This window comes from Anser brachyrhynchus (genome assembly GCF_964034855.1).
Source record: "Anser brachyrhynchus genome assembly, chromosome: 8".
Taxonomy (NCBI): Eukaryota; Metazoa; Chordata; class Aves; order Anseriformes; family Anatidae; genus Anser; species Anser brachyrhynchus.
Window position 1 is genome coordinate 23,328,204 of NC_137702.1, and position 24,457 is coordinate 23,352,660.

The 24,457-nt window shown below is 42.8% G+C and overlaps 1 protein-coding gene across 6 annotated transcripts in view; it reads left to right on the forward strand.

Moving 5' to 3' along the window:
* DNM3 (dynamin 3) overlaps nt 1-24,457 on the forward strand; it is a 180,827-nt gene that overhangs the window by 122,425 nt on the left and 33,945 nt on the right. The gene's annotated exons all lie outside the window — the stretch shown is intronic.

A 24,457-nucleotide genomic window follows, 5' to 3' on the forward strand; every position in this document is an offset into this window, starting at 1 on the left:
ATTTCGTCATTTTGTGTTTTCTCGTTTATATAAGCCTGGGAGGAGTTGGCCATGTTCCTGAAGTCCAGCTTCCTCAAATACCCATGTAGCCAAGGCCATAGCAATATGGACTACAGCACCAGACCCAGATCTTGGTACTGAATAGCAGGGCTGGTTAAAGACCATTCAGACTACAGCTACTCCATTTTATGGATAAGGTTTCCATTTTGAAAGGCCTTTGCTGTTCATGACAGATCTGCAGTAAACACGTCTTTTTCTCCAAGTTCTGGAACTCCCAGGGGATTCAATCAGTGTGTAAGGGGGGTTCCGCATTTTCGTATTTCTTTAAAATAATTTTGAGCTTTGTGCTTGAGTGGTTTGAGATGAAATTTTTCTTCAGTCTTTTTCTCTATTGCTGTTCACCTCAGCTTTAATATTGAGTGAAGGTTTGAGGAGATGTATCCAGAGAGAAGGCTGACTTTAGCCAAAAATATGTCAGTTGAGCTTTTGAAAGTTTCCCCAATACATGGTTCACCTTTTTTTCAGTAAGTCCACTGGGTACCTTCAGAGGAAGATCTAGTCTGGGAAATGATGCTTTGATTTTGATGGAATTTTTTCCTGTTCCTGCTTGTTTCCCATGGAAAGACTAGGTTCCTTGAGCCCAGGCTCTTGTGATTCTTCCATCTTCGTCTCTCTTCTTCATACCTCCCTTATACTTGTGATACCTCCATGGTTTCCAGTATAGTTCTGCAGAATTCTGCTATTTACGCACCAAAGCAACTCTCAGCTTCCTCTCTTCATAGTAAGTTTCAAGGCTACCAACAAAAGCTAAATCACAGAATCCTTGAACTACCGGCTTCTCCAGTTATTTTTTTAAATACAATATAAATATAATTTTTTAAATACATGTATATATTTTTGATGACTCTTCAGTATGTTGCCTCTCCCAATAGATCTGTTTTTAGATAAGACCATCAGAAGTCATTTTAGAAGGATTAGTTATGAGAGGTTATTTAATTTTTTGCTAAGATCAAAATACTGCATTTTGTTTTCCCGCTCAGGTTATGATGTCAAAAAAGCTGATGTAATCTTGTATTCTGTGACACATTTGTCACATATCTGATGCTTTGTCAATAAAAAACGGCACACTATTTGGGTTTCTAAACTTCTGTCCTCTTGTCCCCTTCTCTCTAAAAATATTTTAAGCTCAAAGTAAGTTTTCTAAAGAACTCTCACTGTTTTTGTTTAAAGTTAGTTTGTCAAAGCAATCGTAGATACAAGATGAAAGTCTTCTTTGAAAAACAAAAGTAGGGGGGAGTCAGAATTCAGTTCTCCTCTGAGCTATAATTATCTTTACATCAGAAAAAGAGTGACTAGCATTGTTCCAAAACCCTATAGTTTGAAATGCATCCAGTAGTCTATTAAGTTGTGCAGGAAAGATCCTTCATACTGCTCCAGTCTGGCGAAGTATTTTGTTCCTACAGGACTCTAGGTCCAAATGTGTACTGAAAGTCTGCTCTTAACGTTTTGAGTTTTGTAAAGCAAAAGCTCCAAGGCCCAGGGTACCTTGGAAACTTCATCCGAACTTTTCATTAAAATCATATGCGTGCTCCTCAGTTCCACATCTTCCCCTGACAGTATAAAATAGTTTTAGAGACACCCACCAGTCTTTTATTCTCCTTCGAAGATTTAGAGACCCCGTTTTTATGTAAGAGGCGCTGCCAGGAAATGGCAGCAACTTGTGTTTGCTTCAGTCCTTCCCCGCAGCTTTGCAATCCCAGCGTTAAAAACGCGCAGAGGTACCCCAGCCCCTTCCCGGCTGACCTCCTCCCTCTTTTTCACGTGTGAGTTACAGCTGGTAACTTTGACTATCCAAGACTTTGGCACCCGAAGTAGAAAAATTGCTGCTTAGAAATGAAAAATAGATTAATAGTGCTGTAAACCTGGAGGACGGCAGTGGCGAAGCTGGCCTGCTTTCTGTAACTGCCAGAGCAGCGTGCACAGCCTGGAGCCTGAAGGGAAGCTGTGTGCTTTCATTAACAGCTCCGCCGCTCGTGTGCGGGAACGCCGATAGAAAACCCGACGCGTTCACCCCTAGTTGGGTTCCTTCTGCGGTGGCAGGAAAAGTAGGAATTTGTCACCAAATTAGAGAGATTTGTTCTGAATTCTCACCAGGAAGAAATCTCTTAACTAAGAATATTCATTTTCCTCTTGTTTTTCTAGTAGTGCTACTTAAAACTGTATGATGACAGTGGTAATGGGGCTCAGGCCATACTGCCACTAATAGGAATTCCCCAGTACTAATGTGATGCTGTAAGCTAAGATTGACTTTTATTTTTTCTTTGTACCTAAACAAAACTCATTCAAATATTAAAAATTAAAGGCAAATATTATCCCATTCCCCCATTTCCTTGCTTCCTTTTGCCTGCGTTCCTTGCCCTTCTGCACATGGAAATGCGTGCTCACACTCATATGTTACACTCCTATGTTCACTCTCCTGTTAACTTATCTTTAATCACCCCTCCAAGTTTCTCTGTGAGCCCCCGAATTCTTTTGCACTTTGCCAAGTCACCACTTTCCCCCAGGAGATTTGCTTTTGTCAGGACGTGGGCTTTGACAGCCACCCGGATAGCAATGAATCAGTGTTTTTATTTTTCCAAGCCATATGCAAGTCAGCTTGCTTGATATAAATCACACTGTGGCCAATTCACTTTGAAACGGGATATCCATTTACCAGCTGACTTTACTGCTGGCTTTCTGTATGGATGCATCCAAACCTCCTTTTTGAAAAAATGACTACAACTTTGTGACTAACCTTTCCAGACTGTATTTCTCAACTGTAGGCTGGTGTTTGTTTTGGCTGACTTCCCACTGTATAATATACACTGTTCGTGCCAGCTCATGGCAAAACTCACAATTAAAAAAAAAAAAAAAAAAGGCACAGATGTTCATCGTAACTTGTTCTGCACACTTTACCTTGCTAGCACCATCCGTTCCTTTCCCCTTTTTCCCTAATGCCACCTCCTCCTTACTTTCATTGCTCATCTAAACGTACAATATTTGCTTTTTAAAAAGCTTTGGATCGGGAAACTTCCCGTTCATTGGCATGTCGTAGGGAGTAGCTGTTGTGAAAGGGTAAGCAGACACATTTAGGGGGTTGCTTTGTGTACTGGAAGTTCAGCGTTACCAGTGCACAAAAATCCTGCTGGCTGTGGTCCCATCCCTAGATCATTTCAGGCCTTGTTTTCCTCTCCCTTGTATTAGTGTCCACCAACTTCCCTGGAGCTGCTCCTGATTTACACTGGAGGAAGCAAAAGTGGAATCAGAATGTTTGTGTAGAGAGGAAATTTTGAAAAACAGTGTGAATTTACAGCTTTGCTGAGCATTTTAAATCCTTCGCGAATGTCCTGCGCTCCCTGGAAGCTGTCTAACGAAAGGATTCAGTGAACGTTCTTTGAGTCAGTTCATTTGGTTTGAGCCATTTCCAGAACTGTGCGAGATAGACTGAATGTATGTAAAATAAATGTATCTAATATTTCTTTTTTTTTTCCTCTTTCCTCCTTGCTGCATCCTGCAAAGGGGAACAACAGAGTAAGTTCTTTGTCCTTTTACAAAATCCTTTTGTATCCTGTCTCAAGGGTTTTGCCATAAAAATCAGTTTATCTTTTGTTTCACACAACTGTTGCCTGCGTACTCTTAAGAGCAAACTCCTGTTAGAAATGTGGGTACAAAAGTGTCTATTAACAGATCTTTGATTTAATTTCGGGGAAGATGTGTTAAGTGGTGCTGAGTGTTGTTTTCGAAGGCATTTTTCAGTAAGAACGATACTATAAAACAGTATTGGGACCAAAGATTATGAAGGTATAGTAATAAAGACCTTCTGAGGAAAGGTTACTACAGTCTGATGAAACTCATTACAGCTGGATTTTTTGACCATACATCAAAGCTTGTATTAATGGGCAGTTATAAAAACCCAGCACTAAAGTCTTAAATAACAGATTTGCTGGCGTTGTTGGCTAAGCTGAACTAGATCAGTGTACTGGCTTTGAAGGTGCCTTAAAATGGATGGAGGAGGGTGGGGTCAACATTTGACTTGGCTTCTAGACCCTTGATGTGTTCCAGCTGGACAGCAGCAGAAGGGTGTGGGGTGTGGAGAGGGAGAGCTGAAATATGCATGGTAGGTTTTTTGAAACTAAGCAGCACATAAAAAGACAGTTTTGCTGATGTTGATCTGATAAACTAATAATCAAGCAGTTCCCAGGGTTTGTACTTTTTGTGCCATTTTTACTTGAGTGTAAGAATGGAAATTTCACATCTCACACTTCGGAATATGCGGCAGAGAGTTTGTCATACCACGGAAAGAAGTTACACAGCTTTTGTGCTTTTTTTTCTTTCCTGTTTTGGTTTATTAACCCTTAGGAGGATGTGGCTGGAGCATCAGAAGATGCTTCGTAGCAAACGTTGAAACTAGCCCCTGAAATAAAATATTGCCTGTAGCATCTTGTTGTGAGCTTGTGGTGTTTCTCAGGTATTTGGGGAAGACCCAGGTGGGTTTTAAAAGCTTTGAAGGTCTGAGAATTTGTCTGGTTTGAATTTTTGTGTTTTAACCACTTTTTGACTTCTGCTGTCTCCATGGTAACTGGGCTTGGAAGCACCAAAGATCTGTGTTTTGTTGGCCGGCCTGCCTGAGAAAAGGGGCTTTTGGTGCTGGGTGGGTGAGGGGGGGGTTAGGAGAAGTGGTGCATTGATCGCATGGAGAGAGGGACTTCAGGTAGCAGGTGGTACGAAATATCAAGGTAATGTTTATAATGTTCATTTATGATAAGCTGACTTAAGGCTTTGCTGCTGCAGTGGATGCTGAGCTGGTCTCCTGATGAGAGATGTTAGGCTGTACATGCTCTGTCAAGGGAAATGGGGATAGGTGGGACACCAGACATCTCCTGGGACTGGCGGAAACTAAACCTGGAAGCCAGGACTCCTGTGGACAAGCTCTGCTCTCCAGAGACCTGAGCTGTGGGGTGCTCCAGGGAGGTCAGGGCAAGTAAGTAGCATCTGACTTGGAGTTAATTGCTAGTAAAAGGCAGAGTACATATAAAGTATAGGAGAAACCTATGAGATTTGAGGTTTGATGGATCTGTTAGCTCTCCTTTCACTCCGAGCAATTCTTGCTGTAGGCTCACAAATGTTCCCTCTCTGGCCTGGGCTGTCTGCCAGAAGGTAACTCCAAAGCAAATCTCCATGAAAGCTATCCTGATCTTTCTTTTGGACCTAGATCCTTGTGGGGATCATTGTATCCTCATCTACATCCCCTCCCTTCTTTCACACAAGTCATTCATGCTCATTTCTGGAGTTTACATATCCCAGTTAGGTGGGTAAAATTAAAGGCAGCTGCCTGTGGGGACTCAAACCCCAGAGACACCTTCAGACTTCTTCTGAGACTAGTTGCACGGAAAATTAAATGGGTAAATCTGAGAGGTGGTAAAAGAGTTTGAGAAGGGATATTGGGAGAAGAGAGGAGCGGCAGAATGTGGATCATGGTGGTTCTCAAAGCTGCATAATCCTTCCTTACTGTCCTTGTACAGATTAACTGGGTACCTAGCAAGGCTTTAACCCTCCTACTCTTGTTGCCTGGTGTGGCATTCACACTGGATCGTGTCATACGTAAAGATCTCATGGTGCTGCTTTTGTACCTCTGCCTTTAGCTCTGCCTCTTAGATTTGCAAAAGTAAAAGTAAACATTGGAGTAACAAGTTCCTAAGAAAAAGCAGGGGGAGGGAAGAGAAGAGGGTTTATAGTCATCGGTGGACTACTAATCATTTTTATTTGTACTTTTTATTGTTGCACAATCATTAACGTAAGTGAGATTTCTCACATGGTTAAAAATAAATACATCTTCAAAAGCTTTGTTGCATGGGATCTGTAAAAGGGGTCGTTTGGAATGAGGTAATGGAGACCTACCTCATTCAGCAAGCACATGTTGGCAAGCCACGTCTCGCTAGCGTTAAAACTGAACTCCGCTCCACAGTCCTGCGCAGAGGCGGGACAGGCAGAGCGCTGGGCAGAGCCCTGAGAGCTGTTTGTAGTTCAGTCCAGATGCTGAAGATTGCTGAGTGTCTTTATCTTTGCGAATTTTCTTCCTCCCCTGTGCATTTTCATCACCTTAATTTAAAAACAAAGCAAAAGCCACCGGCCCTCCAGAGCCTGCTGTTTAAAAACAACAAAACCTGCAACATTCTCATAAAGGTAGTGTTTGTTACATGTCCAGTGTTGTTAGGTTGAAAGGTTAACTGGGTGCTGTGTCCTCCTGAAATTTTGTCTTACCACTTAAGTGCCTAGGATTTGGAATCAACAACCACAAAATAAACAAAACCCGAAGGTGACACATTTTAATATAAAGAGTTCACCTTTCTTTTCGCATCCTTGAAACCCGCATTATCCGATCAGTTCTGCTTAATTTAAAGGATCAAGCACTTCAGTGCTGAGGTCAGTCTTGAGAAGATTTACTTAGAAAATAAAAAATCTGATTAAACTACTTTTTGTGGATCAAAGACTACAAAATTTTGCTAATTATTTTGAATTACTGTGCTTGCTGATACCCTTTACAAAGCACGTAGAACCGAAGTATCTGTATAATATATCTGCGTCTTGGTTAGTAGAGTTGTCACGGTGTGGATAACACTGAGCACATGAACGTTCATCTAATATAAAGTCAGTATAATTTAGATTGAAATTTCTCCTGAGAAAAACAGAATTTCCTTTGAAAAGAGAAGGAAAGTACTCTCCCTGCCAGGTCAGTTTTCATGTTATTGCTTAAAATACTTCTTGGTGACATATTAATTGCTTAGTTTCAAGTCTCTTTTTTCCTTTTTTTTTGGGGGGGGGGGGGGGGTGTGGAGCAGGGAATCTAGGAGTAGTGGGGGCAGTTTTACAGAACCAGATTCCAAATCGGCTACTTCATTAAGAAGACCAGATGTCCTACTCTCTCTTGAGACATTCCTGGAAAATGGCAACTGAGACGGAGTGAAGTCAGGGCACTCATTCTACCGAAGCGTATGACAGCAGTGCTCTCAGCTCATCTGTTTCGTGCTTGGCTATTGACATGTACATGCAGGTTCTGTGCCAGAAGCCACGCATATCTTTGCATTGTAGTAGGGCTGCGATGCTCGCTTGCTTTTTCACATCCAGCCATATTTCTGAAGTGTCTTCAATTACCTGGTAGACACGCGCTCTGACTCAGCCAGCTGCTGGCTGCGGTGATGTTCTCCAAGCGTCCCAGCCAGATTCAAACTGAAAGTCAGAACGCTTCTGCTCGGGAACTCCCGACGTCGCTCTGCAAGTTAAGGTCCTACACTAGAGAAAGTAAAAACTCAGTTACGTTTGTTATATACTAGTAAGTTGAACAGCAAATTGTGCTGATGTGCCAGAGGATAAAGTGGTGCACACAGAAGTCTAAACTGTGCATTTACTGCTTTTTAATTCAATATACACTAGATGTATTTTGGGAAAGAAAGGCTTTAAATTCTAGGAAAAGAAGAATCCCCTTCAGCTACGACTAAAACTGGCCTCAGGCCAAGTAGGTTTAAAAATAACTCTTAAATGAAGAAGTGTTAAAATATTTTTTTTTTAAGTGGGAGAAATGCCATAATTTTATAGACAGCATTTTGGTCGCTGCTTCAAACAGACGAGCTGAATTTTACAATGAAGTCACGGTGTAAAGGAGCAGACTAAGGGAGCGTGTGTGCATGCGCACCGACGCTGGGTCAGCGGCAGTCCAAACTACGGGGAGGAAAGGAAATGGCAGGCTGTTTTTCACTGCCTTTCTTGCTGCCTTACATTTTCAAGGAAGTGAAAACACGTTTCAAATAAAAACAGCTTTCTTGTTCTTCTAACTATTTACAAGTTGAAACAAAAAACTAAAGGCAGCCTTGTTCCCCCCGAAACAGAGCAGCCCTCTTTTATATTCTTGTAGGGGTAAAATAACTGCTGGCACGAGAGAGTTAAAAATGTACAGGGGAAAAAGAGATTCATAGGATTGCATCAGTTGCACTGACTGTAACGAGATGCAGGCTTGCTAACTGAAGGATTTCAAAACCAGCCCCAGCAAAGCTGGTAACTGCCTATATCAGGGGTCGGGCGTTCAATAGCTGTCACAGAGTTTTACATTTCTCCTATTAAATGGACCTGCTGACATTAAGCAAGCTCCAGGAAATTTAGAAATGAGCAAACAGTTTTTTTTATTTCTGTAATGTATTCATGGTGGGCCCTTTACTGTGCTTTCAGCAAGGCATCTGCATATTAAAAATATTTTAGAATTCTTCATTTTTTATGTTGCAGCTGAGTTTTGCATCGCTTCCATTCTAATGAAGGATTTCACTGAGGCTGTGCAGAAAGATGGAAACTCTGGTTGTTTCAGATCATGGAGCATGAGGGTCAGCCCTGTTCTGGAAATATATGCCTACTGAAAGGAGAGAGATTTGCCCTGGGGAAGGTAGTAAAGGCAGCCAACCTCTAAAGATGCTTTCCTAGCACTGGTCAATGAGTGCCGACAGTTGGCTGGCAGAGAAGGGTCCTGCTGGGCTGGGCTGCGTGGTGCCATACAAAGATCCCTTGGATCTTTGTATGGGATCCCTGGGACTCTGGGCTGATGCCTGCAACCTGAGGCCATGTGTCTCCAGGTCTCGGTAGCTGTGGTTGCCTCTCCATCATCCCTTTAGTGCAGCACCATGGTGTCACCCACGTGGGGAACTGAACGGAAGGGGAAACACACAGCTATCCCAAGACTTTGGGACAATCCTGTAAGGTCTTCCAAGTTAGGTATTTCACAAAAAAACTACTCCTGAGTAGCACATAATAATAAAAAGTTGGGGCTAAATAAAAATATACATGATTTTATTTTTTTTCCTGCCAAAAATGTCACCAAGCTCACACTTCCATGGCATTTACAGTGCAACAGGAAATGTAGTCATTGGACAGGAGGGTGGAGGGCAGCTGGGAAACAGCCAGATGGTTCTTTTTTTCTCATTTGTAAGAGACAACAAAATGATCAGGAGAAACTGAATGCTATTTTCTGTTCTGGACTAAACCAAAGATGTTCAATGTCTAGTCTGATGTGCAGTTGCATCCTGGATTTGTTTAACCTACCATCTCTCTTCTTGTGGAGATAGGTTTGTAATTACTCTCCACGTGGAGAATCAGTTGCATGCATCCTGTGCGTAAAATCCATTGTACTGAAACTTCATTCATAATTCTCCCTTTGCAATGTCGTTTCTTTGTATTTTGTGGTCACTCCTCAGCTCCTGTCTCACCTGGGTCCCAACACCATCATGGCCTTGGACTGACCAAAGCCCTTCTCTGTTTGAAGTAGTTGCATGACACTTGGTGTGTCAACTGTGCTGATTTTGGAGAGGTGGGTTTTGTCACTAGGAAAAGCCGGCTGTGGGCATTTCATGGTGTTTGATGTCTGCAGTTCTTTCATTTTGGTGACTTAGATACTGTTGTTCCTAAAACTCCTGCTCCTGAAGTTGAGAAATAAGTCGTATTACTTGGTTCACCTTTATTCTCTCTCTCTCTCTGTCTCTCAAAAACAAAACAAAAATTTAACTAACTTCTACTTTTCACCTTTTATAATCAAATTATTTGAAAAAGAGAGAATGACGTATTTGAACTTGGTGGAATATTCAGTAATAACACGTGAAGTTATCTGGCTAGATAGAAGCTCTGTAGTGAGTAGATAGAAAGTTACCGTGAGCTGCTACACAAAGTGTCAGGCTGGCATCAGACCTTTAAATAGCAGATATTCAAACTTTTCAGTCCTATTTGTTGCACAGTGTTCCCTTGAGCTGTTCAGTGGTTGGGTTACTGTGCTAGGCAGCGTACTTACGGTCATTTAGGGAAATCAACTAAAAAAATGAACCCAGAGCATGAAATACTCTGGGTTTATAAGTATCTTATGCAATGTAATTTGGCATTCAGTTGTGGTGCTTTTAAACTCCGCCTGATTTGCAGACCTAGCTATTTTCCAGTGGAAGCAGGAATCCCCGTGAACGTGATGTGCAGTCGCAGGCCAGCGTCCCTAGGTGCTGTGCAGACACTGGGAGCAATCTGCGGCTGGTCAGGACCAGAGGCTGACAACTGCTGTACCGTACTTCTGAATTACAGCTGTTAAAGGTAACCTGGCTGACTCAAAGAGCAAATTCTCGGAAGCGTTATGAGCTACATTGTCCTTAGCTTTGCTGTGAGGACAGTGAAGAAAATGTCAGAGGCCACCCATTTATCCACTTTTGCAGCTGCATATAATTGGGCATCCTCAAATAACCCAACCTCTCCTTAATGGCGCCTGTGACCCAAGGGATGTGGCTGCTGACTCTCAAAAGAGGTGAAGTTTTTATGCCAGCCCTGGGCACCAAGGAGCTCTCTGGGCATTGTTCCTTGCTGTTCCTCACCTGGGGGCTTTGATATAGGTAATGGTCTGACTCTATGAACAATGGCAACAGCAAACAGCCTCAAATGTATAGGTGTCTATAGCTGTGAAATGTATAGGTGTCTATAGCTGTGATACCTTCTTGAACAGGATTATATGTGAACCAGAGTTGGTGTATTTGTATGTGAGCCTCTGTACATATGTACAAGTAACTAATGTCCTGTGCAAAGGCAAATGCTCACCCTTTTCTATAGGACTTGACTTCCAGAGCAGTGGCTTCCAGTTAAGGGCCCACTGCTAAACCTGATGAAGCTGAGAACAAAATACAGCATTGTCTGCAGTCCACCATATTGTCTGTGTTGCACTTGGTGTGGTGGAAATCAGGACCCTTGCTTCAGGAAGCTTGTCATCTCCAAGAGTTTGAAAACATCAGCTCTTTCTCTCTGTGCTCGTTTTTATATAGTACTGTGCAGAAAATACCTCTTAAACCAACGAATGGATACATATGCTGAGAAATGATTTAGTTGCCACCAACATAGGTCATGGAAAGGCTGGAACATGGGTGAAATACTGGACATGGTGAAGTCAGTTGCAAAACTCCCATCAACTTCTCGAGGGTTAGGATTTCATCTGCTGTGACTGGACGTATTCTGCTTAGCGTTGTAAGTTTTTAGTGGACTGTTGGTTTTTTCCCCTGCTTTCTGTAGTCTGATTAATGTTCTGCTAAAATAGAGTTCTCCTTTCCTAGAACCAGTCCTGGCATTGTCCAACTGAGGCTGTGATTTCTGCCCCATGTCGTATTTCTTTTATTTTGTTCCATCTTATTTGTACAGTTTCTTTTGTAAGCCACAGCATGATGCCTTTCTAGCAGCTGTTGTTAATATTGTGAATAGATGCTATTTGTCTAGAAGCTGCAGTTGTGGACCAGGATCCCGTTTTATAAACTTAGAATAAAAAAACGTGGTTCCTGGCTCATAAAGCTTACAGTCAAAGAATGTCAAGAGGGAATCAGTGGGTAATTACTGAACAGTGTCCTGTCTGCATTTTTGGTTAGAGGTTTGTCACTAGCCATTGAGCCTCTGTGGAAATAAAGGGTCTTGAAGCAAGCTACCTGTTTGTCACTGTCTGACTAACAGAGGATGTGGAAATTAGGATTATGTTTTGAATAGTGAATTCTGTAAAGTGGCAGCATGATTTCTTTCTATAGGATTTCTCTTTTTAGGCCTGCGAAGGCAGGATTTATGCACTTTGGAGCAGGTTTGCCAAGACATCCTCGTCTTTGCCTCTTTCAAAATACCTCACTCTAACATCACCTGAGTATGCGGTAACTTATTTCTGCCTGTCTTTTAAGAATAAGTGGTGCTTGATTAATCCTAATTTGATTCCGGTTCATTTGAGCGTCCCTCTTTAGCTGGTGAACTAGAAGTATCTCAGCTTAAAACATGGTTGGAAATTTGCTCAAGTGGTTTTCTTGGGTCACTTGAGTTCAAGTGGTTTAAAATCAGTAATTGTTGTAAACTAGCCTAGATGCATATGAGATTCTTCATCCTTTTGCTGGTTTAATGAAAGACAAAAAGAAAAACTTTGGAAAATTGTTTCAGATGAGTTTGCCCAAGACAGTGTGTGTGTGTGTGTGTCTGTGCATTCAAATGTGTTTGCATTCAAAGAGCTTTGGCATCTTTGTTCCAATATACTGAATGTGTTTCCTTTGTGTGTACAACATTTTCCTTTCACAACTCAGATCTTTTTGGATTGTATCCGACCGGGGAATTGCATGTATTTCTAGGCATCTATGTCTAGAATAACTTGTGATTATTCCTTCCAAGGCTGGATCTCTTGACTGTAAACTGCATCAGTCTCCCTTTGTAGGCAGCAGGTCCTTGGAAGCAGAAGTTCAGCCATCCAGAGTGCCAGGTAGTTGTCCTGGTTCCTAGTTAATTGTGTAATTACATCATGACAGTAAAGCAACGGGAGTGAAATTTATGATCACAGAATCATCTAGGTTGGAAGAGACCTCCAAGATCACCCAGTCCAACCTCTGACCTAACACTAACAAGTCCTCCACTAAACCATATCACTAAGCTCAACATCTAAACGTCTCTTAAAGACCTCCAGGAATGGTGACTCAACCACTTCCCTGGGCAGCCCATTCCAATGCCTAACAACCCTTTCAGTAAAGAAGTTCTTCCTAACATCCAACCTAAACCTCCCCTGGCACAACTTTAGCCCATTCCCCCTTGTCCTGTCGCCAGGCACTTGGGAGAACAGACCAACCCCTACCTCGCTACAGCCTCCTTTAAGGTACCTGTAGAGAGCGATAAGGTTGCCCCTGAGCCTCCTCTTCTCCAGGCTGAACAACCCCAGCTCCCTCAGCCGCTCCTCGTAAGACTTGTTCTCCAGACCCCTCACCAGTCTCGTCACCCTTTTCTGGACTCCCTCGAGCACCTCGACGTCCTTCTTGTAGCAAGGGGCCCAAAACTGAACACAGTAGTTGAGGTGCGGCCTCACCAGAGCCGAGTACAGGGGGACAATCACTTCCCTAGCCCTGCTGGCCACACTGCTTCTTATGCAAGCCAGGATGCTGTTGGCCTTCTTGGCCACCTGAGCACACTGCTGGCTCATATTCAGCCGACTATCAACCAATACTCCCAGGTCCTTCTCTGCCAGGCAGCTTTCCAACCACTCATCTCCCAGCCTGTAGCGCTGCTTGGGGTTGTTACACCCCAGGTGCAGGACCCGGCACTTGGCCTTGTTGAACTTCATGCAGTTGACCTCAGCCCATTGGTCCAGCCTATCCAGATCCTCCTGCAGAGCCTTCCTGCCCTCGAGCAGATCGACACATGCACCTAACTTGGTGTCATCTGCAAACTTACTGAGGGTGCACTCAATCCCCTCATCCAGATCATCGATAAAGATATTCAAGAGGACAGTACTGAGCCCTGGGGGACTCCACTAGTGACCAGCCTCCAACTGGATTTGGCTCCATTCACCACAACTCTTCGGGCCCGGCTATCCAGCCAGTTTTTAACCCAACGAAGCATACGCCAGTCCAAGCCACGAGCAGCCAGTTTCTTGAGGAGAATGTTGTGGGAAACGGTGTCAAAAGCCTTACTGAAGTCAAGGTAGACCACATCCACAGCCTTTTTGACATCCACCAAGCGCGTCACTTTGTCATAGAAGGAGATCAGGTTCGTCAAGCAGGACCTGCCCTTCATAAACCCATGCTGACTGGGCCTGATCGCCTGGTTGCCCTGTAAGTGCCGCATGATGACACTCAAGATAATCTGCTCCATGAGCTTCCCTGGCACTGAGGTCAAACTAACAGGCCTGTAGTTCCCCGGGTCTACCCTCCGACCCTTCTTGTAGATGGGCGTCACATTTGCTAGCTGCCAGTCGACTGGGACCTCCCCTGATAGCCAGGACTGCTGACAGATGATGGAAAGTGGCTTGGCCAGCTCCGCCAGTTCTCTCAGTACCCTCAGGTGGATCCCATCCGGCCCCATCGACTTGCGTACATCCAAGTGCTGTAGCAGGTCGCCAACCATTTCCTTGTGGATAGTGAGGGCCACATTCTGCTCCCCATCCCCTTCCACCAGCTCAGGGTACTGGGTATCCAGAGAACAACTAGTTTTGCCGCTAAAGACTGAGGCAAAGAAGGCATTAAGCACCTCAGCTTTTTCCTCATCCCTTGTAACTAAGTTTCCCCCTCATCCAGGAAAGGATGGAGATTCTCCTTAGTCCTCCTTTTTGTGTTGATGTATTTGTAAAAACATTTTTTGTTATCTTTAACAGCAGTAGCCAGATTGAGCTCCAGATGAGCTTTGGCCCTTCCAATTTTGTCCCTGCAAAGCCTCACAACAGCCTTATAGTCCTCGTGAGTGGCCCGCCCTCTTTTCCAAAGATTATAAACCCTCCTTTTTCTCCTAAGCTCGAACCACAATGGATGGAGTACTTAAATACTCCAAATGATGGAGTACTTAAATACACATCTTTTCCCTGGTAAGGCTCAGGAGTGTTGCTGCTCCATAGAAGATAGAAAGATGCAGCACTTCTCAGTGTCACCTGTTCCTTCTGTGAGTTCCTGGGTTTTGGGAGAATGTCTCAAAGTTCTTCCTACCTGTGTCTTCTGGCTGAATCTTCCATTCTGGGTGATGGAATAGATTATTAGGCCTAAAAGTTGCTCCTATTTTAGAGTTCGCTTTACCTTGCAGCTGCATTTTCTCTGTGCAAAGCTCATGCTTCACCAGTATTGATGGCCTTTAGGCTGCTCTTCCATAGCTTTTAAAAAATATATATATTGTCATATATTCTTTCATATGGGCGAGCATTAAGCTATCTCCCAGAGTTTACAGTTAGTCACAAATATCTGAAAGATTGTCACAAATACCTTGTTTGTTCCAAATTCAACTCCCCAACTGACAATGGAAAATTACAGTTCAGATATCAGTGATGCTACCTCTTGTGTTGCTGTGCATTTTGGTAAAAATACTGCTTTACTATGGTAACTCCCCAGTCCCTTGGGAATTATTCTCTGATGCTTCCAACCTTCAATTTTTTTCTTGACAAACTTCTGGCTATATTCTGGAAAACTTCTGGAGTCTGCTGTGGATGTATAGCAGCTGAAAACATGGGCAGCAGCGTAAACTGAAATAAGATCCCTACAGGAATAACTTCGTGCAGGGGAGGTTTCCAGTGCAAGTTAAAACATCCACATTCACACTTAACAAGCTAAAAATTCATTAGAGGGAGAGGTAAAATTAGTAAGAAGTTGCTACCAACTTTCCAGTCTGTCCTGGACATCTGCAAACCTTAAGAGGCTTTGCTACAAAATGTAAGCTGTGCTTGCTGAAGAATGTCTGTGCTTTTGTTACTATTCCTACCTGCAATCTCCAACAGTAGTTTTTAGTCAGTCCAAATTCAGATATCACAGTTCGGATCTGGTCATTGTTTGGAAACCACTGTAACCTCTCCTATTTTTATGAACTTACTTTAGTGAGTTTAAAATCTCTCTGTTGGAAGATATCCTTAAAAACACAAAAAGAAAGAAAGGAAAAAAAAAATCTCATAGCCAGAGAAGTTATATGTTACAAGTTCAGTCCAGCTTTTCTTTGGATAGAGTACTGTTCCTCGCAAAGCCTGCTGTGTGGCTGATAACATATTCCAGAGAGGCTGTGCATGCAGAGAGCTTTTCATTCACTTTCTTAGGGCGTAGCGTGGCAGGATATTTCAATCCAAAGTGCTTCGCTGTAAAAGAGGCAGAGTGTATTGAAATCCAGGTATTTATACATATTGAGAGTACCCCTGCATGCAGTCAACAGAGAAGCGTTCTCCCAAGCTTTAAGGAAAAGCATTATCTTCACGTTTCTTCCCAGTTTGCATTAGGCATGTCACACAAGAGCTAGAATATAAGGCAGATTTTGCAAGGACTCACAGCAGTTCTTACTGGTTTTTGGGTTTCCCAAAGAGAACTGTGCTCAGGAGGTTGTTCTGCTGCCAGAGGTTTTATCATGTGGGCCGAGTATCGTAACGGAACAGACAACACCATCTTCATGTGTTTTCAGACATGTTATTTACTGGGGTTTCCCTGAAGAAAGCTTAGGAATTCTTTCCTTATGAGTCACTGACCAAGTGATTGTTTTTATATAAACTTTCCTTCAGCTGGTTGGAGTTGGAACACAGTGTCTTCTGCTACTTCTGGAGTCTGACTTTTCTCTTAATTTCTTTTAATGGCTGTTCCTGCAGCCAACAGGATGGTTCGAACCTCGTGGCCTTCCCCTGCACCCTGACTTTCATAGTCTTGAAAACCTGTGGTGCAGCCAGCTAGCAGAAGTGCTGGTGGCAATCACCACTCATGTGTAATTCCACTTTTCAGCTTTCTGCCTTGGAGGGCTTTTTCAGCTCTGCACCGTCCTTGCGGCTTAGGGAGAGCGTGCAGTTGACGCTAGCCAAACTGGAGTTTGCGTTTCATGTGCTGAAATTAAAACCTAAAGTTGATATTTGAGTTCAGTGGCGTAAAGGTTAAAAGCTGGAAAGTGCCGTTTCCATAATGGAAATCGCTAAAACTGGAGAGACACATGCCTTCTCTTACATCCCCCTGAATCCTTTCCCACCCTCTTTCGGTGGCTGCAGCAGAGCTGTCTTCTGCCAGCGGAGTGGTGCAGAGTCACTTTTAATTACCTCCTTCCACTGCTTTTGATTTCAAGCCCAACTGATGGCGCCAGGGGCTGAACCACAGGGAGATCTCCAAGCAAGCCGTGCGTATGTCAGGCAGCCTTGCCAGGCAGATTCTATACAGCCCACTGCACTTCCTTGTGGTGTTCTTGGTATTACACTTCAATTTTTTTAGCCTGAGACAGGAGCTATGCTAAAATCTATTAACTCTGTAATGTGCTTACACATGTGAAATTCTAGGTTATGGGCACCAGCTTCTCTTCCGCGCTTAATATCTGAGATAGATGAGTATCTCCCACAGCTATATATATTCCGTGTATACGTATGTGTTTGACTCCATGGGTAAAATATCCTGTATACACAGACTTATTAAAAAGCGTGGCATTATTTTAAGCCAGTAAACATGCAAAGTTCTTGGAGTCTTTTTCATAACCCAAGAGTGGATTTCTTTATTTTTACAGGAACAGGAATGGTTTAGCTGGAATGAAACTGTTCATTCCACTGCATCATTAGCTACAGGCAATCTTCAGTTGAAGCCTTTCCCATTTTTCATGTTAAAGCTGTAATAGTTTGACTGTTAATCAACATGTAGGATGAATTTCTGAGGCTGAAAGAGCTTGTCTGCATGCCTGTAATTTAAGCTGATTTTTTTTTCTTATGAAAGGAAGGTAGCCAGAAAATAAATTATATTTTAAAGAGTTCACCTCTCTCTCACCCCCTTCTACCATTCACCTTGTGATAAACACCCCAATAGTTCTCCCTGGACGGATAGAGAGATTTAGCTGGAGTAGCAGATCCTCCAGTGCGTCATTTGATCTTCTAATACTTCTAAAGCAACTTTCTCTTATATTAGATTAGTTTCTGACATGTCGATTGTATCAGGTGCAATACTGAGGGTTCAGTCCAACTTGCTTTTTTCAGTTTAAAAGTTAATTTCAGGATCTCAGATGAAGTTTTGCTCCCCATCTCTGTGGCAAGAAGCTGTAGCCAGCAACCCACATTGATAATGGTAGCATCACCATCTTTAGTCAGCTGTTTACCTGCCTTTTCAGCAGTCTGCTCTTCTCTCGCAAGGATCATGTGCTCTTACCAAGCTAGATAAAGGCTTTGGGAAGGGTGACAGAAGGTGACAAGTCAACCTTGGAGCATGGACGAGGACCCTGTGAGGGAGGAAGGAAAAGAGCCATATAGTTCATATAAGATGCAGAGCTATTTCAGATGAACTGTCAAGCGCTCTCAAAGACTGCAATGCTCTATCCTGTGGATGCTGAAAAGCAGATTCAATGCTATTGCAATAAAATCCTCTTGTTCTGGCCCTGCAGTTCCATTTGGCTATTAAAAAAACAGTGCAGCAGCCCTGGAAACAGGGGAAATATAAAATGTTATCTTTCACCAGATGGCATATGTCCTTCTTCATCAGGGGTTGAGACAAGATTGCACCTGTACTGTAAAAAAAGGGTATTTCCTCTACTGGGCCTGCATTGCTCATAATAGAGACCAACATGTTTAGTCTTTTCATGGCCACATTATACCAGTGGCTCAGAATTGTCTGATGCTTGGTTAGAGGTGTTTTGGCTTTCTTTTCTCTTGTTATTGCTAGCTGATGAACTCTAGTCCAGCACAGCAGCTGTCATTAGTCTGTCAACATAAAACTATTGTTTATCCTGCTTCTGTTTTTTCCAATCCTTGAAGTTATCAATGTCTTGCAGGACACAGTTTCAATTCTCCATCTTGCTGACAGTGCCTTACGATTCGTGTTATGGGCAGAAACAAATCTAACTGGCAAGTTCCTACTATTTTGTTTCAATTAGATTATCTAGTGAACACTTGGATGGTAAAATCCTTAGAGGTTGCTAGTTCTTCTTCCCATAGTGTCGCGTATTTATCTGTTTCTGAGTGTACCATTCCTTCTCATTAATCCCCATCTTTACGAACGTAATTAGCAGTCTTCTGAGGGTATCACTTATCACTTTGCTGAAGCTAAGATCTGTCAAGTTTCCCTTAGACAGAAAATATGTCAACTTACTGAGTCTGGCATGCTCTGTAATCTTTATTTAGTATGTCTTTCATTAAAAACATGTTGAAAAGCCTTACAGACAGTTTTTCTGTAGACCCAAATACCATGCTGCTACTTTCATACTGTGCTTTTGCACCCACTCCATGGGCAGTAGCAGGAGCTGTTGTGTTGGCCCTGCTGAGAACTGACAACCAGGTATGGGTGTCTGTCTACCTTTAGGAGACTGCATGATGGAACTTTCTGGTTTGGGGGCAGTGATTTATTCCCTCACTGCTTTCCTTCACACCTCCCTTCTTGGTTAGGACGGAACGATAACAATACAGTAAGTTTTGTTTCACCTGGGACTGTTGGTACAAGAGTGCAAGAGCTTTTCTTTAGGAAAGCTTGGTAGCCAAAACACTTTGCTCTGAGGAACCTGCTGGAAATCTTGTCACATAGCAAACTTCAGGGCTTATCACACAGTTTCTCTCCTGTTCTGGTCTGGATGACAAGAAACTGCCCGTGACAACGATGAGGAGCAAAAGCAGTAATTCACGCTCGTGTGACAGAGGAGCATTTTCTTCTTTGATCTCATCAGTAAGTTGCACCCTGAAAGACAGCCTGTGGCTCCAGACCATGGTCTTCTCTCTGTGCTTTATTTACTTCTTGCCTGGCCACTGACTAGTTTTCTTTTTCATTTTTACACTAGTTCGGTTCCCATTCTTTGTCCAACACTTCCAAACATACAATCACAATCCCTCAGGCTACTTTTTCCATTAATGCGTGTTTCATATAAGTCTTCACTTTCTCCAGCCACGGTTTAGTTCACATTCTTGTAGATTTTCTAGCTGATAACCGTTGCCCATATGCATGGTATCTGTGCGGGGACGTAATGAAGTACATGCATTTATAGGCATCTGTGAATTTAAAATGTGCTAGTTTGTGCTGAGATACATTTCCCTCGAATTCTAGAGAGTATTAGGCAGACATAAGAATTGTTTAATTTGGAATATGTAATTATCAGTTGAAAAATCTGCATCCTATCGGATGCCTTGTCAACACTTCGTGTCTTAAAATGTGTAGTAACCAGAAAACTGAGGCGTTAACCTTTTCTAGTCCGTGCTGGACAAGTGAAAAATCAGTACTTTTGTGTGTGTGCATGGGATCTTTGTTCGCTGTGATTAATGTTCCACTAACAGCGTCCAATACAAGTTTGGTGCAATGTACAAAGTACCTTTGATGCCAGACATTCTACAGTGCTGTGCAGAAACTAAAGCTAATAAGCGTAAGCCTGAGAGGACTGGAATGTTTTCAATTTACTTTTAAACAAATGACTTTATTGTGCCATTCTCGCATGGGAGTAAATTCCACAGCCTTAGTGCCATATTAGACAAAACTTTTTTACCTGCTGATTTGTGTTTATACTCGGAGAAAAGAAATTAACCTCAGTTAGGAATTGGGGGGAATTGGACATAACTATTAAACTCATTGGGAATTTTGCCAGGGGTTTCACTGAGAGCAGAGTTGGATGCAGTTGCACAGGATGTAGCTGCAGGATGATTTGTGGCGCAAAGTAGGGTTCAGGAATTCTGGATTCCTGAAAATCAAACTCACGAAGGGCACCTCTAGGAAAAGCTTTAAAACTAGTTCTGCATCTCTGGCAAGGTAAGGAAGCTGTTGTTGTAGTCTGCTTGAATGCTGGTGGGTATTGAAAGGAAGATTTCAAGTGACTTCAGCTGGAGATAGATAAGGCCAAATTCCTGAAGGTAACAATTCTCAAATAAGTAACGAGCATCTGTAGAGATACATGACTGACATCACCTGACCAGAAGGAGAGAAAGCATCTCTGAGTTTATTACGTTCACTGCTGTTGTAGTGGTGAAGGTTTTCAGACTAAGAATGGGAAGATAAGAATGAGTCTTTAATGCCTAAAGGATGGTCTAATACCATGGATTTGTTAAAATATGAAATACTTGCAAAATGCTTGAGTAAGGAGCATGGATCCATGTCATTGCTGCAAGTGGGAGACTCTCTAGAGCTAATAAATGCATCGTAGGCTTCTAATAAGTGTAATACAGAATTCGTTTCAGTCCTTTTTGATCGATACATGAGTGTGCATTAACTACCAACAGAACCAGTAACACTGGATGTTTTTAAAGGCTCACTAGGTCTTTTTTGTACTAAACCTTTTTACTATGCTTTTGGTTTATGCACATTGTGGTTTTATTGCTTTATAAATCCATAAGTAATCAAGAAAAAGGTTGAGTTTTGTTCAGACTAATGTTTTTATTTTCACTTTGACCATCTGCAATTCACTAGTATTTTATATTTCACCACTGCATGGAAATCCAAGTTAGAAAAAATTACAAGTTTAGGTGATACTTAAATAAACGTGATTGCACAAATTGGACAAATAAATCCACACACCTGAAAATGGCTTTAGATCTTTTGGTCTTCCTCTGATGTTTGTAATCAGTGCCTGGTCTTTTCCAAAAAAGCTTCTTGTTCACTCACCCCTGTGCAATGGCTTCTCATAAAACCTTACCTCATTTACAAAATGAGCAAAGTAAATGATACAAATGACTTTGCAATGTCTAGAGCTCTAAAGCCTTTACTGCCTCTGCTTGTGCCTCAAGATGAGTTGTACCTTCTAGAGGAAGACACTGCAAAGGCTTTTGTAGACTGTCAAGAAAGACAGGGAAGAAGGCCTCAGCTATTTCCATTTGGACTTCTAAGGCAGGGAAATTCTGTCCTGTTTGTTTCTCCTTATTGGTAGCTTTTTTCCATTTTCAAAAAGATAGTGTACGTTGATTATTACTGGAAAGAAACCAGTATGTGCGTAGAGGGTGACAGCTTTTACATAGTCAATTGCTGCTATGAGTCAAAACTGAGATCGGGAGTGTTACTCGGCAGCGCTGGGAAGCTTGTGGGGGCAAAGGCAGTGCCGGTGCCACCTGGCTGTGGTTTATTTCCATGAGCAAAACAGTGATTTTGTTACAAGTGTGGATTTTCTAAGAAGTTTAAGATGTATTTCAAAATGTTTTGTTAAGCATTCTCCCTGCAGTGGGGCAGAAGTCACATAGGAGAGGGCAGCATGGCTTTTGTGTAAGGCAGGCTGAGGGTCACCGGGCAGCAGGGAGCTCCCAGGGCATGCCAGCAGATACCCAGCTGACCTCTTCAAACGGGAAACTCAAGTGTGGCAAGCGAACGTCAGCAGGAGCCAAGGCTGTGCTAGCTTTGCAGGCTGGGTAGTGCAAGGAGAAATGACGTGCTTTCGCCTGAGGCTCCTCAAGCTATCTCTAACCCGCTTGCTTCCTGCCCATCTGGAAACGCGCGCCTCTGACATGTTGAAGTGTCTTGGGAAAGGAGACAAGGAGGAGGGAACGCACTGCCAGGGAAGCATCTGATCCCCTTTGTCTCCCCAAATACCTGTATACGGTAGGGATATAATCCGTGCTTAAAGGTTGCTGCTTGGGGGGCCCCAGTTTGGCAGGCATGCCGGTGGGGAACACATGCTCTGAAGCCAGAGGGTGTCTCAAATGAAATGCTATTTGACTCTCACCACGCGGGTCTTAATAATCCATGGGTCTTAATATGGCTATAAGGCTATAAATTCAGGGATTTTGACCTTAAAGTCTTTGAGTGTGTTTAAAAATAGCTCACCCATCCTCATTTTATCACTTCATATACCCTGACACAATTTTGGAACCTGCCTCCGTTCCATCTAGCAGGGGAATGCTATAATTAAGAATCAGTTTTGAAAGGCCGTTCTCTCCTAGCTTAAGGCAGAATAAGGCTGTATGTATTTTGCAGGAGATTATAAACAATTCATTGGCTAAAATTAGCAGTAAAAAGGGAGCCCCAGTTCTTTCCTGTGCTGTGGTTTGTACCACAAAGACTTAGTGTTTTTAAATCATGACAGAGCTCTCTAAAAACCTTGAAAGCATATTATGTATGTGTCATTTTGGCTCAGTTTGGAATAGTCTCACCTCTAAGCCAGAAGGCCATGGGTTCAAGTTCCTTGCCCGCCCTTGGATTTAGCTGTCTCACAGTAATTTTATTACAGAAAGCATTTTAAAATAGAACCATGGGGGAAGAAGAGTGAAACTTTTGTATCCGTAACTGTACTGCAAGGCGTTCAGTCATCGGGGTGATACTTCAAATGACAGCTCTCTTGCTGCCCGTATTTGTTTTAGTAGGCATAAACCCACTGAACATACTGCCCTAATGTTATGGCAGCTTTTCTCCTGTTGACAAAGGAACTTCTAATCCTTGGGGGCGTGTATGTGTGAGCAACTGCCCTCTGTCTGAAGGAGGTTTGCATTTTCATCGTGCCGCCCCAAGGACAGAGTTCCTTGTGTGTGCATTGCTCTGCAAGAGCTGAAAAGCCAGCGAAGTCAAACGAATCCGGGTTTTGCTGTACCTTTTGCTACAGACCAGTAACAGAATTAAAACAAAAATCGAAATTTTGAACTGAAAATGCAACAGGTCATTTAGAAGCTAATTTGTAGAAATATCCAACTGAAGTGCTAGGTTAGGGTTGACTTTAACTCCAATAAAGCCAGGTGATCCCAACTGCAAGGTCAGCTCCATACATGTCTGCTTGGACCTTGAGGGAGCATATATGTCACTGACGCCCTTGTAACTTCCCCAAAGAAAGGAAGTCAGAGTGACTTAAAGTTCAAACTTTATAGTTTCAGTTTGTTGTGGTTTTTGTTTGTTTTTACCAGCAAGCATGTGACCTTATAAAGTGTTGCTTACAGACGTGTAGTAACTTACCAGAATCTCACATCTCTCTGGCTCTTAAGTACAATCTGCATTTATTTGGGGGGACAGGAGTGGCAGAAAATCTTTTAATTTTCTACTGCTTTTGCAGAATACTTAGGTTTTGGTGTATTTATACAAAATGGAAGCCACGCAACAAAGCAGTCTCAAATTTCATTTGGTCCAGGATTGTGTGTAGTGTAGTTACACACAAATTATTTCTTCCCTTCAAAATCATTTTCCCAGTAATTTTCAATTTCTGTTATTGTGGCGTGAAACCAAAATGCTCCTTTTTGGGTGAATTTCTTTTGTTGAGCAATATTTGTTAGACTTCAGTAACCGTCTCAATGTTTTCAGATTCCTCTCCTGCTCTGCTCTGAGGCCGTTGTGCCACAGGAATGCTGCAGCTCAGATTTTCACTTGGGAAGTTAAGGGGCTTCTGAAACGGGGAGTTTGCATGGTGGTGATCGCTGGTGCTCTGCTGGGTGCTCAGCTCCTGCCAGAATTTGTAGATTGTTGTCGCTCTGCCTGCCGGAGCGCTTATGGAAAACCCATTCCTGCATAGGAGAGCTTTGAACCCTTGGACCTGAGTTATCAAATGAAATGTTTTGACCAGAACTTCGGCCAAGATGTGTTTGGCATATTAAGAACATCTGGGAAAAGTAGATTTATTTGCATAAGATGCTGGTCCTTCTTGTATGTCTGCTTGATAAATGAGATTAAATGCATACTTTTTTTTCCTTTTCTCCGGATAACCAATTGCTGTAGGTGCTATGGAGACTATGAGAATTGGGGTGAGAGACGGGGGGTAATCCATCTTGTCGTGGTCACATCTGGGATTCGGGTGGGGTGGTCCGTGCAAAGCTGGAGCTGGTAATGGTCTGTCAGAAGCAGGGGTAACGGCTGGGCTAGCCAGCTAGCCTGGGAGGGAGGTGTCCACAAGACAGATTTCCCTACTAAGATGTGGTCTACAGTGGGAGAAAAAGATTGAGAATCCTACCCGTGGAGTCTGGCGTGGTAATATGGACTGAATGCGAGGCAAAGGGGAAAGGAAATGGTGCTGCTCTGGAGCACAGTGATCCAACTGTGTGAAATCGGTGTGGGTGCTATTAAAATGCCGTCTTCCT